The sequence below is a fragment of the Pinus tabuliformis genome, chromosome 7 (genome assembly GCF_031772625.1).
Source record: "Pinus tabuliformis cultivar Carrire ecotype Pingquan chromosome 7, CPIR1, whole genome shotgun sequence".
Lineage (NCBI taxonomy): Eukaryota > Viridiplantae > Streptophyta > Pinopsida > Pinales > Pinaceae > Pinus > Pinus tabuliformis.
This window is the reverse complement of record NC_142293.1, coordinates 713,914,290-713,927,963: the sequence shown is the minus strand read 5'-3', so window position 1 is coordinate 713,927,963 and position 13,674 is coordinate 713,914,290.

Here is a 13,674-nt window from a genome sequence, read left to right as displayed (position 1 = left end):
GGTAATTGTATGTGTATGATACATGATAGATGATGGCTATTGAAGAAGGAAAGCCTTGAAGGAAGGTCATTGTTATGACAAAGGAACCTTGTGATTGCCACAAGTTAGATAATACTAGTGGATGACTAGTGGTAAGTTATTTCTCTCCTTTCATGAGAAATCCATGACAAGATGGATCACCTGAGGGACTATTTAGTAGAGAAGGGACATCTAAGCCTAGAGGGTGAGTGTATCAAGGAGGAGGAAACATAGAATTTCTTGTGGGATGGTGGCTAGAACCTTGAGGGTGTGTTAGAATGGATAATGAAATTAATTCTTTCCTATGGAAGCCATTATATGGGATAGATGTATATCCATATGGATAAGTATTAAATAAAAATTACATACATATCTTTGAATAGATTCTTACATCATGGAATTGAGAAATATTGTACATAAGATAAGTGTTTCTTCATAATTTCTATAATATGTATGCTTACTTGATTACTAATGTAGGCATATACTGGAATGTTGAAGTCTAGTGGTATACCAAGATAGTGAATATGATGGAACTGCAAATACAACTAAAGAATGAAGAAAATAAGTGTTTTTAATGAGAAGAGAACATTGATGATTGTGTTATTCGAAGGGAAATGTGATAGAATGTCATATTGAATCCCATTGATTAACTATATTTAATTGTGATTAAATTTTGGATTTCGTTTGGCATGGATATTTTAATTACCATGTTTTATTTACACCATGAGGTAGAAATTTCATGGTGATTTGAATAATTTAAATATTATCTTTCTTGAGTTTAATAAAATAATAGAGCTAACTGAGGTAAGAGCACATAAAAAATGGGTAATGATAGAGGGAGATGAGAAAGGTGAGAGGGTAATATGGAGTTCTACATGCAGAATAATCTTTATTTTTCCATTTTTCCAAACTTTACTGTGTTTCGTTCATCACCATGTTCCTTACTAAAAATCTAGAAACCTTAACTATCAATCATTGAATGCGTGTGGTGGTTGTGGAAATGTACACCTTCCATAATTAGGGAATCAAGGGGATTTGTACCTTCATCCTTGAATTGTGAGAAGAGTGGTAAAACCTATATTTTCTCACATTCTCTTTGAAAAAAATCATGTCCCCATAATAAGGGGGAAAATGAGGTCTCCTGGGGTGTTGGTGATGGGGTGGTTTTTTTATTCATTCATTCATCATTATACCCCCCATACATGTGGTTGATTATGAGGGGAAAAACTCATTATTGGATGTAGGAAATTGATTGTAGAGAGGCAATGATTCATGTATTCTTAGAGGCATGTATGTGAATAGTTGTAGGGAAAAATTAATGATTCATTATTTTTCATTCTTGGACAAATACAAGCAACATAGTTCAATATAATTCACACCTAAATGACAATTAATTTTGGTTCTAAGGTGAATGGTGGAGGCCATTCCACATTCACATGAATCATGTGTGACCGTTAAGAACTCATGCAAAGAACATTAAATAGAGATGCATGGGGCTAGACATAATAGAGAAGGAAAATAAAATGGAAGAGAAGTAGGTTATAAGAGAGAAAGAACTAGAGGGAGAGGTAAATGGAGCATCCGTGAAAGTACTTGTAGATATTTATTCCTACTAGGAAGATGATCAAGGAATGATAGAGGCCATTTTGAATTCATGTGATGAGAACTACAGAAATATGTATAGATGATGCAAATAGCTAAGGAAGATATTTGAATGGTTAGAAGTTGATTTCTTGGAAACGAAGTGAATTCTAGAGAGGGAGAACATGGAAAGATTAAAAATTTGGATTGGAAAGGGATCCAGGAAATAAAGCTATGTGATGGAGAATCCATTGATAGAAGTTAAGGAGGAAACCATAGTGTGGGTTAATGACCAAGCAAGGAAGCCTTTAAAACTTGAAAAGGGTCAAGAACTAAGTAAATATGGTTGGAGTTAATGGATAGTATGTAGACCCTATATGCACACATATAGGGAGAACACAAAGACTTGTGAGGGACTATTGAGTAGATAAGGAAGGTATTCTCCTTGTGTTATGTAGGGAAAGTAATGTGCATCGCAAAATAGATGTGTTGTTCCAAGAAAAAGAATTAGTGGTGAGACAATGGGATAAGTAATTTTTTAGCCTGAGAGAATTATTTCCATAAAAATGTTCTTATTTTCCTTCATTGTATCATAGACTCAATTAGGTTGTCCTATTATAAAAAAAAAAATAAGCACAATAGAATGTGTGGTTGGCTGGAACATTTCTCTACCTAAGTTAGTGTTGGCCTTCAGCTTTCAAATATATAAGTTCTCCTTTTAGTTTGTTTATGTGTTTGATTAATATGATCTACTTTGTTGGAGTATTTTAATATTTGAATGTTGAATATTGCTACAGGTTTACTGTTTCTTCATAATGGGAAATCAATGTTATATGTGCCAGTGTAATTCTGGTAAATGGAATTTTATATGACACTACAAGATTTGTACTAAGTATCATTATCTCTATTTATTTTCAAATGTGAGTGTGTGAGTAAACACCCATAGTGTTATATCTTGTAATGAACATGTTATGTGAATCGATATTATGGTTATAGGGTACCATTAGGGAATAACAAACTATGGATGGAACATATGCTTTCTTTACTAATGTTATGCACAAAACTGAAGGTATATATTTTGTCCTATCTACTCAGTCATACTCATTTACCTTGTAATATTTTTTATTAAAATAAGAACTCACTTGTTATGCATGAAACTAGAGGTGAAATAAATTTAAACCATTTCCAATAAATATTTTGATTAAAATTAATGTACTAGAAATTTAGATATAAAATATAATTGTATAAGGGAAAAATCCAGAAAACATAGTTCATTATACCTAAGGGTTTTGAAGACCAGGTTATCCATGAATATTTTTCTTTCTTGAAGTGCTTCTTGAGCATTTTAGATAAAAGTCCATGTGTACAAAGCCCTGGATTCTAGATAAAAGCCCATGTGTACAGAGACTCAGGTTCTTATTGAGAGAGATCATTGTGCTCATTTTGTTTGCATGTATGTTTTCATCCATTGGATATGAGGATCATCACTTTAATTAGAAACTTAACTGCAGTACTTGGAACTAGCAACATATATGTGCACACATGATCAAATCAGTGTAGAGGTACATGTTTGTATTGGTTTATATTGGATTTATATCTGGCAGAGGGGGTATATAGGATTTTTTCAGGGGAGAAATAAGTTCTTCTAGCTCCAAGGAAAACCTCTTTTACAGTGAAAATTTGACTAAAAAAATTCAATATATATATATATATAGATAGATATATATATATATAGAGAGAGAGAGAGAGAGAGAGAGATGCACACACCATGTGGAATTTTTAGTTATTTAAATTATATTTTTGAATGTATATGATGGATTCAATGTCTTCAAAATTTACTTGAGAACTTGGATTGTGTAAACTATATAGCTTAAAATTGCAATTCGAACACATCTTTGCAAACTCTTTTACAGTGAAAATTCTGACTAAAAAATTTATACAATTTTCACACAGATTTAATCCCTCTAGAAACCTAATGGATTTGTAATATATATATATATATATATATATATATATATATAGAGAGAGAGAGAGAGAGAGAGAGAGAGAGAGAGAGAGAGATTTGTAATTAAGATATGTGTGTGTGTGTGTGTGTGTGTGTGTGTGTGTGTGTGTGTGTGTGTGTGTGTCTATATACCACATGTAATTTTTCATTGTTTAATTTATAGTTTTGGATGTAAAAAATAGATTCAATGCCTTCAAAATTTACTTGAGAACTTGAATTGTGTAAACTGTGTAGCTTAAACTTGCAATTTGAAGACATCTTTGCTTGATTTCAAACAAAATTGACCAAAAATTATTCTTGAAAAAAGGCCACAATGAGATTATAGTCTACGTAAAATCTTTTAGCCATAAAAAAATATGTGTTTCAATTGCTTTATATACTGTATATATAGTTTTTTTTAATCATGTATAATATATACACATTTAAATATTTTATTTATGGACTATATTGGCCACATTAAAATAATTTTTCTATTATTAATATTTTTTGAATACATTTCAATATTAATTAACTCTCCATATTAAAATATTTTATTTATGAGTCACAATGAATATTTTATTATCAAATTTATTTTTTAAATGTTCCATTTTAATTTTATATTAAGAATTAAATAAATTACAAATATCCTTGAACATTTGTACTTTTAGTTACTCCTCTTAAAGAATTGAAATATTTTATTATGATCAACATAAAAATAATTTGTCATTTACTCTCCATATACATATGCCTGAAGTTGAGATTGAAATAAATTATTTGACATGCATATTTAAAAACATTATTGAGTCATTTACTAAAATATTTTTAAAAAGTTTTTTAAGTGGTGTACTTAAATATTTTCAGAAATTATAAGAATTATACAACTTTCTTGTACTCAAAAGTATAATATTTGTTTTATTACTTTTAGTTACTTTATTTTTATAAGATTAAGATAGTTCATATGGATGTTGAAATATTTTATTTATGGTTGAAAGTAAGATCATAACATGTATATTCAAATTTTTTTTTAATTATAGACCACATTTTTTATTTACAGTGAAAAAATTGACTAAAATATGATGTCAATGATGTGTCTATGGGCACCTAGAAAATAAAATTTTCATTGCATCTCTTGTGGTGTGGCATGCATATAGAATCTCTTAAAATATCTCCTTCATTTTCATTTTGCTAATGAAAATTATTTGAAATAAATAATTTCAAATTTATTATTCATTTTCTTAAATTCACATTTTAATCTAACCTTTTTAGTTTGAATCTTGAAAATTTGGATGATAGTCCTTGTTTCGATAATACATCGGTTTTAAATATAATTGGTTAATTTCTTTTTAATAAGATGTCTTCAGGCATCCATTCAATCGTGTTTTCGTTGAATTTCTCGGACAACGAGCACCTTACTATTCTAAGAATAGCAGCAAGTACTTTATTAATTTCTAGTAGAAGCGTAATCGATAAAATTTAAACAATTTTAGCAAAATTTGTTTTTTAATAGGGTGTTTTTGAACATACAATATTCTGGTGGAGTTTTTCAAACTGTCAACACCTTGGTATTCAAATAGTAACAACTACTTTATCAGTTCTTTGTAGAAGTGTAATTTGCATTGTGTGCATTGAAGATAAAGGGTAAGTAACAAAATAGATGATGGAATTTAGGTTGTATCGATTTTGGAATGTGAGGAATTAATTTTTCAAATGGATATTTTTAAATTTTTCATATATGTTGACTTAAGGATGGGTGGAAGCTAAAAAGAAAGAATTGGACATCAATTATTTTAATGGATTGAAAATTCAAAAAAATATTATCTAAATAATATTTGAAAATGACAATTATATATCATAAAATTAATAACTATATATACCAAAAATCCATTATTAAAGGGAAAAGAGGAGGTTCTGAGGTTCTGTGATGGGAAAAGATAATCAATGATACTTATTTTATTACAAAAACCCAATACTTTTCCAAAAAAAATTGTTATGGTTCCCAAAAATGAAAAAAAAAAAAAAAAAGGAAAAGGGAGAGCATGCAAGAGGAATTGGAATGTAGAACAAATACACAAACATATTTGTATCATTGTACATAAACTTACTTGTACCATTGTACGTTGATTCTTGACCTCTTAATTCAAATTCCACAACTTTGTGAATAGCCTTGTACCACTATGTGCTCAATCTTGACTTATTAATTCAAATTCCACAACTCTACGAACAATCCTTGTGCATTAGATATGACTGTGACTAAACAAATGCAAACTTAGAAGATGGAAAGAACAATAGTGAATCATTTAATAGACACGACAATAAGACTCTTGAATTTTAAAATAAAGATGAATTATTCTTTTGTGACCATTTGTTCCGAAAAATGGGGATCATTTTCTCCAAATTAATCTCAATACCATGAAATACGGGTGAATGAAAGAAGAAAAAAAATTACACGAAATGGAGTGGGCGAAATAACTATCATAAATATATATTCTTGCAAATTGTGGTGAATGGAAGGTTGTAAAAGGGATAAATTTATTTATTTTACCTAAAAAAATTATAAAATAAATATGGCGTGATTTTTACTAATGTACTATGATACAAAAAAATTGTCCAATACAAATTTAAAACCCCTTAATTTCGCCCAGGGGAAAAAACTCGCCCTTAAAATTTTCCATGGTTCAAAACAATTATTTATTTGATACTGATTTCCATTTTTAGCCAACACTTGATTAGATCAATGATGCCATGTCAAGAGAAAATTTGCATGAATATGTAGAAGTTCATCTTGCACTTTCCAAATCCATTATCAGAACTTAGGACTAAAATCATCAATAACAAGCATAGAACATTTCTTGGATATGAAAAGGAAGTGACCTTTCACATTCCATGCTACTCTACACCAATCCAATTTCAGAGTGTTATGTTTCTTTAGGACATCTCATCTTCACTTTCTCTACATCCACTTCATATTATCAAAATCCAACATTGTCAATGATTTGGCCACATGAGAGATTAGTGTTTTGATCTCCACCCTTGTGAACATTGTGAAAAATATACTCATCATTCAATTAGATGTTCTTGACATAAGACTCTTGCAAGAGTAAAGATTCACCTTGGATGGATCACTTCTTTCCAATGGCATTCAACAACCAAGAATATATATCGATCATAACACAGAGTTCATTCTTGATTATTAACATGTATTGTAGTGGAGATACTTTCATATTCTCACCTTGCATATGATATTGGGATTGATAGTCAGCTACTAGTTTTGAAAACATATCAAGTGAGCCTAAGCCACAACTAGGACCAAAGCCAACAGCTAGAAACTTAGAGCTAGAGTCAACCAAAGCGAGAGTCAAAACTATATCTAGAGACAAACTCATGTTCCATGAGCATGATTTGGTTTGAGTTTATGCCAAAACCACCAATTAGTTTGTTGTCTTCCTTAAACCACCACTCAGTAAAAGACTTACCACTTATGCTAGATTATAGTATGTAGTCATCTTTAAACCACCATATATCAGTTTATGGTTGTATTTAAGCCATCATCAAGGAGAAATTCCATTCTGTAGAAGTCATCAACGTCTAGTTAGAGTCAAAACTATTCCAAGAACTACTTTGAGCCAAGTCCCAATGTTGGTGGCCTTGCTTAATCCATCACTAGTAGAATACTTCGACTTCTTCTACCCGTTTGACTTGTGGTCTTCCTTAAACCACCATATTTAGAGAGAGCATCCATCCATTGGCTATTATTTACCTTCATATTTCGACTCTATTATTGGACTCACATTCACCCCTTTGGATTAAGGGGGGGAATGTTGGAAACATAATCCTTAGAAGTTATGTACACCTGAAATATTCACTTGTGTTAAACATGAAAATCCTCAAGTAAATTTGGATTTGTGAGAAGTCCAAGAGACCTCTTGGAAGACGAAACCAAGGGTCACAAAATGTTGTATTAATTTATATCATATGCATGAGAAATGCATCTCACACTTATCTATCTTGTCCATTTTTGTGTGTGTTTCTAATAGTGGTATCAAAGCCACAAGTTTGTATCTTTCATCAACCTTGGTGCTCCTCCTCACATATCTTAGGCTTATTTCATATTTAAAAACATTTTCAAAGCTCTATGTGTCCATATTTTGTCCCCATTTTCTACTCATGTGCACCCGTTACATGCAAAATTGACTCTAAAATTTTTGACCTTTCTATATTCATGTTCCCATTCTCTCTTCACACAAGGTGAGCCCTTCAACTTTTACCTTGTGTTTTCTTGCACATTTAAATCTTCTTTAAGTGTTCGTATTGAATAAGAGCACCAACTTTTGGTGATTTTTTGACTAGCAATACCGTATGCATACTACATGAATAACAATGAAAGACTTTTTAAGGGTTTACAACTCAAGAGATTGGGAGAAATAGTTTGAAGACTTGTTCCTCCAGTTCTTTACATTTATTTATCTAGTGTTGCACTTCTTCTTCTATATTTCTACAAAGAGATTTGGTAATTTTCCTTCCTTGGTTTTTATTTTGATTAACACTAACAAAAATATATCATTCTCGTATTTTGTCTCTTTTGCATAGAATGTAGTAAGTTAAGTTGTAGTCTAACATATCCGAGAGTTTCCACTAGAGGGAAAGGTTATCCTATTTCAAGTTCTCCAAATCTTATATTTAAATGATTTCATTTATAAATAAAAACTTTTTAGATCCCTAATATTTCAAGAATGTGAAGTTTGATTCTATGAAATACTTGAGAACTAGTTGGTTCACTCAATAACTGCAGAGAAACAATATCTAGTATATCTAGTCATATTTGATTGATGTTAGATTTTGTTCACATAATGCATTCAAATTGGTTTTGAAGGTAATGTGAAAGAAAATTAGACTCTTTGGATATACTATATATTTCTTCTCAAAAGTTGTTGACCAAACCAACTACTTGGGTTGAGAAATACAAGTTAGTCGTTATAGATACATTTGTCCCTACACTTGGACATGAATCAAGAATCATATTATCTACACTTATCTTCATATATTACAGCACAACAATATATTTTGATCTAGTGACATCTTTCAAAGGTTAGGTCTTTTTTGTTTTACTTTTGGAGATACGAGTTTGAGTGTCATCCATGGCTCTTTGTCAAGTGTTATTGGGGGTCTCCTACATTTGGTAGCTCACTCTCCTCTTCTATGTTTAAAATGGCAACAAGAAAATCCTGATTTAATTTTGACTTTGATTAAATAAGGAGAAAATTGTAATTCCATGTCACAAGAAAACAAGAATGAGTTAACTAAGTTAATTTCACTAGTTAATTCGAGTTGAGGGCCTAAATTGAGTCATGTAGAGTGGTTCCTAAATTTTAGGAGCCTAGGTTGGGGTTAATTTGAGTTGTAATAATTTAATTCAGTTAAAATGAGTTAAAGTCAATTAAACTAGTTCCAACTATTGGAGGAACTAGTAGGAGGTCTAGCAATGGGGTGTAGCTTGAATGTTTAATGAGTTAACTAATAAATCAACCATAATTAGCTCATGCATGCATGAAATTCGAGTTACCCAAGTTAGATTGGAGTTCAAGGGTAGTTACTATCAGTTGTATCATTTTCCTAGTTGTATAGGTGGTGCATGCAGTTAGATAAGGCCCTATAGGGATTGTACAATTCAGGATGGGGATTTCCCTAATTAATAGGGGGCTAATTACCAAGGAAACAATTCAAGGAAATAGGAGCTTGGCAAGCAGCAGAATTGGCTAAGTATTGGCTAGAGTTAAATTGTGAGGCACTGAGATAGATTATACTTATGCAGAGATTTTTCAGGTTTTAACAAGCATTGTATTTCTTCTCCATTTTTTTACTAATGCAATATAGATGGGAAGGGGTTTTGAGCAATTTCTTCCCCTTAGATAAATCTCTGAGCATATGTGATCGAATCTTGTCTCATGTTTATGTTGTGATATCTCGATCAATTAATTTTTTCTACTGATGATTAGAGTAGATTCAAGTCTTTCGTTTTAGAAAATTACATAAGTAGTTTGAATCTACAAGGAATTTCTATATGTATCAGAGTTGGAATGACAATAGAAGAGAAGAGAATTCAAATTTTTCACAGGAGGTTTGAATTACAAGATCAATGTCGTGGGTTTTCTCTAGGACTGAGAAGATGACTTCCACTGAACTCAGGCTCGAGTATGCTCTGGAAGGAACCAAAAAAATTTTGGCAAGGAAGATCCATGTGGAGGTGGCATTAGATGATAACAGGCTACTAGATTACATCAAGATAGATGTACTTAAACTCCTATAATTTGATGCCCAGGATCTCACTCAGTGGAATAAGGATGTGGCTAAAACAAGGAGAATCATATTGGAGGTAGTTCTATATCATATTGTCTCGAATATCCATTGGAAATAAGCTCCATTTTCTATGTGGAAAACATTAACTGACTTGTATGGGAACAAAATTGACCACAGGAAGTTGGCACTGAAGGACAAGCTTCGTAGCATGAAGATGCAAAATAATAACACAATTCTGCAATACCTAAGCAAGTTTACACAGTGTCGTGATGAACTTAGCGGGGTCGATGTGATTGTCCCTAAAGAATATTTGGTAGATCTAGCTTTGTTGGTTCTTCCCCAGAGTTGGCACAGTTATCAGGATTCTGTGAATGGTAGAGACAAACTACCGAGTTGGGAGTGTTTATGGTCTGATCTAGTGCAGGAAGAAATAAGGAGGGACAACCGAGATGGGACCTCATCCAAAGAAGAGGAAGAGGAACTTGCATTAGCTATAAAAGGAAATAAATCCAAGGGAAAGAAGTCCCAAGACAAGGAGGGAAATAAGAAAGACTTGTCCAACAACAAGTGCTTTCAATGTCATGAATTCGAGCACTATGCCATGAAATGTCCATACAAGAAGGAAAGCAAGAAGGGGACTGTAGTAGTAGTAGCAGGTGAAGCTCTAGCTTCATAATTCAAGCTTGATTTTACTCTCATTGCATACATGGAAAGCACAGTAATGGGAATCATGTGTTATCTTGACAGCGGTGCCTCATTCCATATGATGGGGAATAGAGATCTCTTTAGGGACTTGGAGGAGAAATACCTCAAGCAAAACATTGAGTTTGGAGATGACGGGAGGTATAGCGTGACCGGTATCGGTACAGTTACTTTTCAGAGGGAGTCTGGCTCCCCTATTAGACGTAAGGATGTGATGCTTGTTCTGGGTTTAAAGAAGAATCTTATTTTCATCATGGTATTGTAAGATTGTGGCTACACTGTGATATTTAGCAAAGGGAAGGTTTTCTTTAAACACATCGCCATGGGGCAAGTGAAGAAGATCAGTGTGCTAATCAAGAACTTGTATGCACTTGAGGTCGAAGATGCATGCAAGACTGTAAGGAGTAAGGCAAAGGTTAGAGATTTGGTGGTTGAGAGGGAGCATAATTTACCTCTCAAAACGGATCCTCAGAAGCAGCCTCAGCAAGTTGTGGAGCAACCACAAATGGAGAAGTAGAGAGGATAATTAGTGGAAACATCGACTCAAGCAGAGGCCTCTAGTAGGGGGAAATTTCGATATAAGTGGTCAGAGGGAGCACATGCATCGATACCTCCAGGTGTGAGGTGGGGTGATGTGAAGCAATAGTCCCAAGAGTTGCAGAAATTTGGGCAAGGTCCATTGAGGTGTTTTTGTCTCATGGATCATTACCTTGCTACAGGGGCCCACAATATTCAGTAGTAGGAGGATCAATGTCAGTCAGATACTGAGGAGTGCATAGTAGTGTTGACATTAGAGAAGGAGGCTCAGTAGAAAAATTAACAACAACAGAGTTTTCCCAATAGACAGTTGTAGATTGATTCAGTGATTATTTTTATTTTTATTTTTTATGCTCTTCAATTGCAGATGTTGCAGTAGCAACAGCCACAGTGAGAAATTTTTCATGCAATAAATTCCAAAGGTGTTGGATCGGGGTAGATATGAATACATTTCTTGTTGAGAGGGAGTGTTGAAAATGGTAACAAGAAAATCTTGATTTAATTTTCCCTTGAATTAAATTAGGGGAAAATTGTAATTCTAGATCACAAGAAAACAAGAATGAGTTAATTAAGATAATTTCACTTAGTTGGATCATTTAATTCGATTTGAGGGCCTAAATTGAGTCATGTAGAGTGATTCCTAAATTTTAGGAGCCTAGGTTGAGTTTAATTTGAGTTGTAATAACTTAATTCGGTGAAATTGAGTTAAAGTCAGCTAAACTAGTTCCAACTATTGGAGGAACTAGTAGGAGGTCTAGCAGTGGGGTGCAGCTTCAGTGTTTAACCTATTAACTAATAAATCAGCCATAATTAACTCATGTTTGCATGAAATTTGAGTTACCTAGTTGATATTAGAGTTCAAGGGCATTGTATTATCAACTGTACAATTTTCCGAGTTGTACAGGTGGTGCATGAAGTCAGAGAAGGGTCTATAGGGGTTACGCAATTCAGGACGGGGATTTCCCTAACAAATAGGGGGATAATTCCCAAGGAATTATCACAAGAAAATAGGAGCTTGGCAGGTAGCAGAATTGGCTAAGTATTGGCCAGATTCAGCTTGTGAGGCAGTGAGATAGATTATACTTGTGTAGAGATTGTTCAAAATTGAACAAGCATTTTCTTCTCTATTTTCTTACTAATGCAATACAAATAAGAAGGGGTTTGGAACATTTTCTTTCCCTTTAGATAAATCTTTGATCATATATGATTGAATCTTGTCTCATGTTTATGTTGTGATTTCTTGATCGATTAATTGTTTCTGCTGATGAGTATAGTAGATTCAAGTCTTTTATTTTAGAAAATTACATAAGTAGTTTGGATCTACAAGTAATTTCTACATTCTATACATTAACATATCATTTCTTAGTGTCGTTAGCATGTCTATAAATATAGGCTTCAATTCCTAATGTTCATGATAGTGCATTTACCTAATGGCTAAAATGATCGCCCAAACATATCTCCAAAAATTGAAATGAAGCATTATTAAAGGAGATGACTCATCTGCATATATTCCATGACTAAAATTTTGGTTGAATGAGCTAATGTTGTTCACCTTTATTGTTAGTAGTTATAATTTTTATTCTATATTGGTAATCAATAAGTAAAATTTGGTCATACTTCAATTATGCACTGGTATATTGTCAAACATCAATAGATATCATCAAAGACTAGCTAATCCTAGCTCAAGAATTTATCCACCCTACCTTTTACAACTCTCAATTTGGATATTTTTCTACAAGACCTGGTTTTGTTGGATTTTTGTTGAGAAGTATTTTCAAGAGAGATATACATACTTTCACATCACTCATTTGGTATGGTAGTGGGAGTGGAGTTAGTCGTCTCCCTACTTTATCTACACATCTTGGAATTGGCATTATTTTGTGTTCTAACAATTTCTTTGTGGATACTTAGGGAATGTGGCATTATTCATGCTTTATAATCTTACAAAGATAATTTGAAGGGAATCTTTTGCTTTCCTATTAACCCTGCACAAGGAGGGGCCTGGTAGTGGTATCAATTCAAATCTAGTATCAAGAATATTAGTAATTTGCAAATAGTTTATCTCAGTAAATTCACTTATACATTTTTAAAAATTAGTTAAATTCCATTGTGAACGAGTGCATTTTCAATCAAAGTTAACACCCTTCCTTTTCTAAATTTAAATCATTGAAAAATTTCCAGAATCGATGAGTTGATAGGGTTATTGAATACTCTAATACTATCCATTATTGACAACATAATCAAAATTGAAAAAACCATTCTCATAGATATTCAAACCTATTTACAAGATTCATAGGACAAGATTGAGTTTCTTTAGTTTGAATCACAACTTAAACAAGATGAAATACAACAAAGCAATCAACATTCTAAATTGGTTCTTGTTCAAAACAAATCTTTATTTGAGATTGAATTTTAAGCCAACACTTGATTAGATTAGTGATGTTGTGTCAAGAGAAAAATTGCATGAAGATGTAGAAGTTTAGTTTGTACTTTCCAAGTCCATGATAAAACCTTAGGACTAAATTCATTAATAACAAGCATAGAATGTATCTTGAATA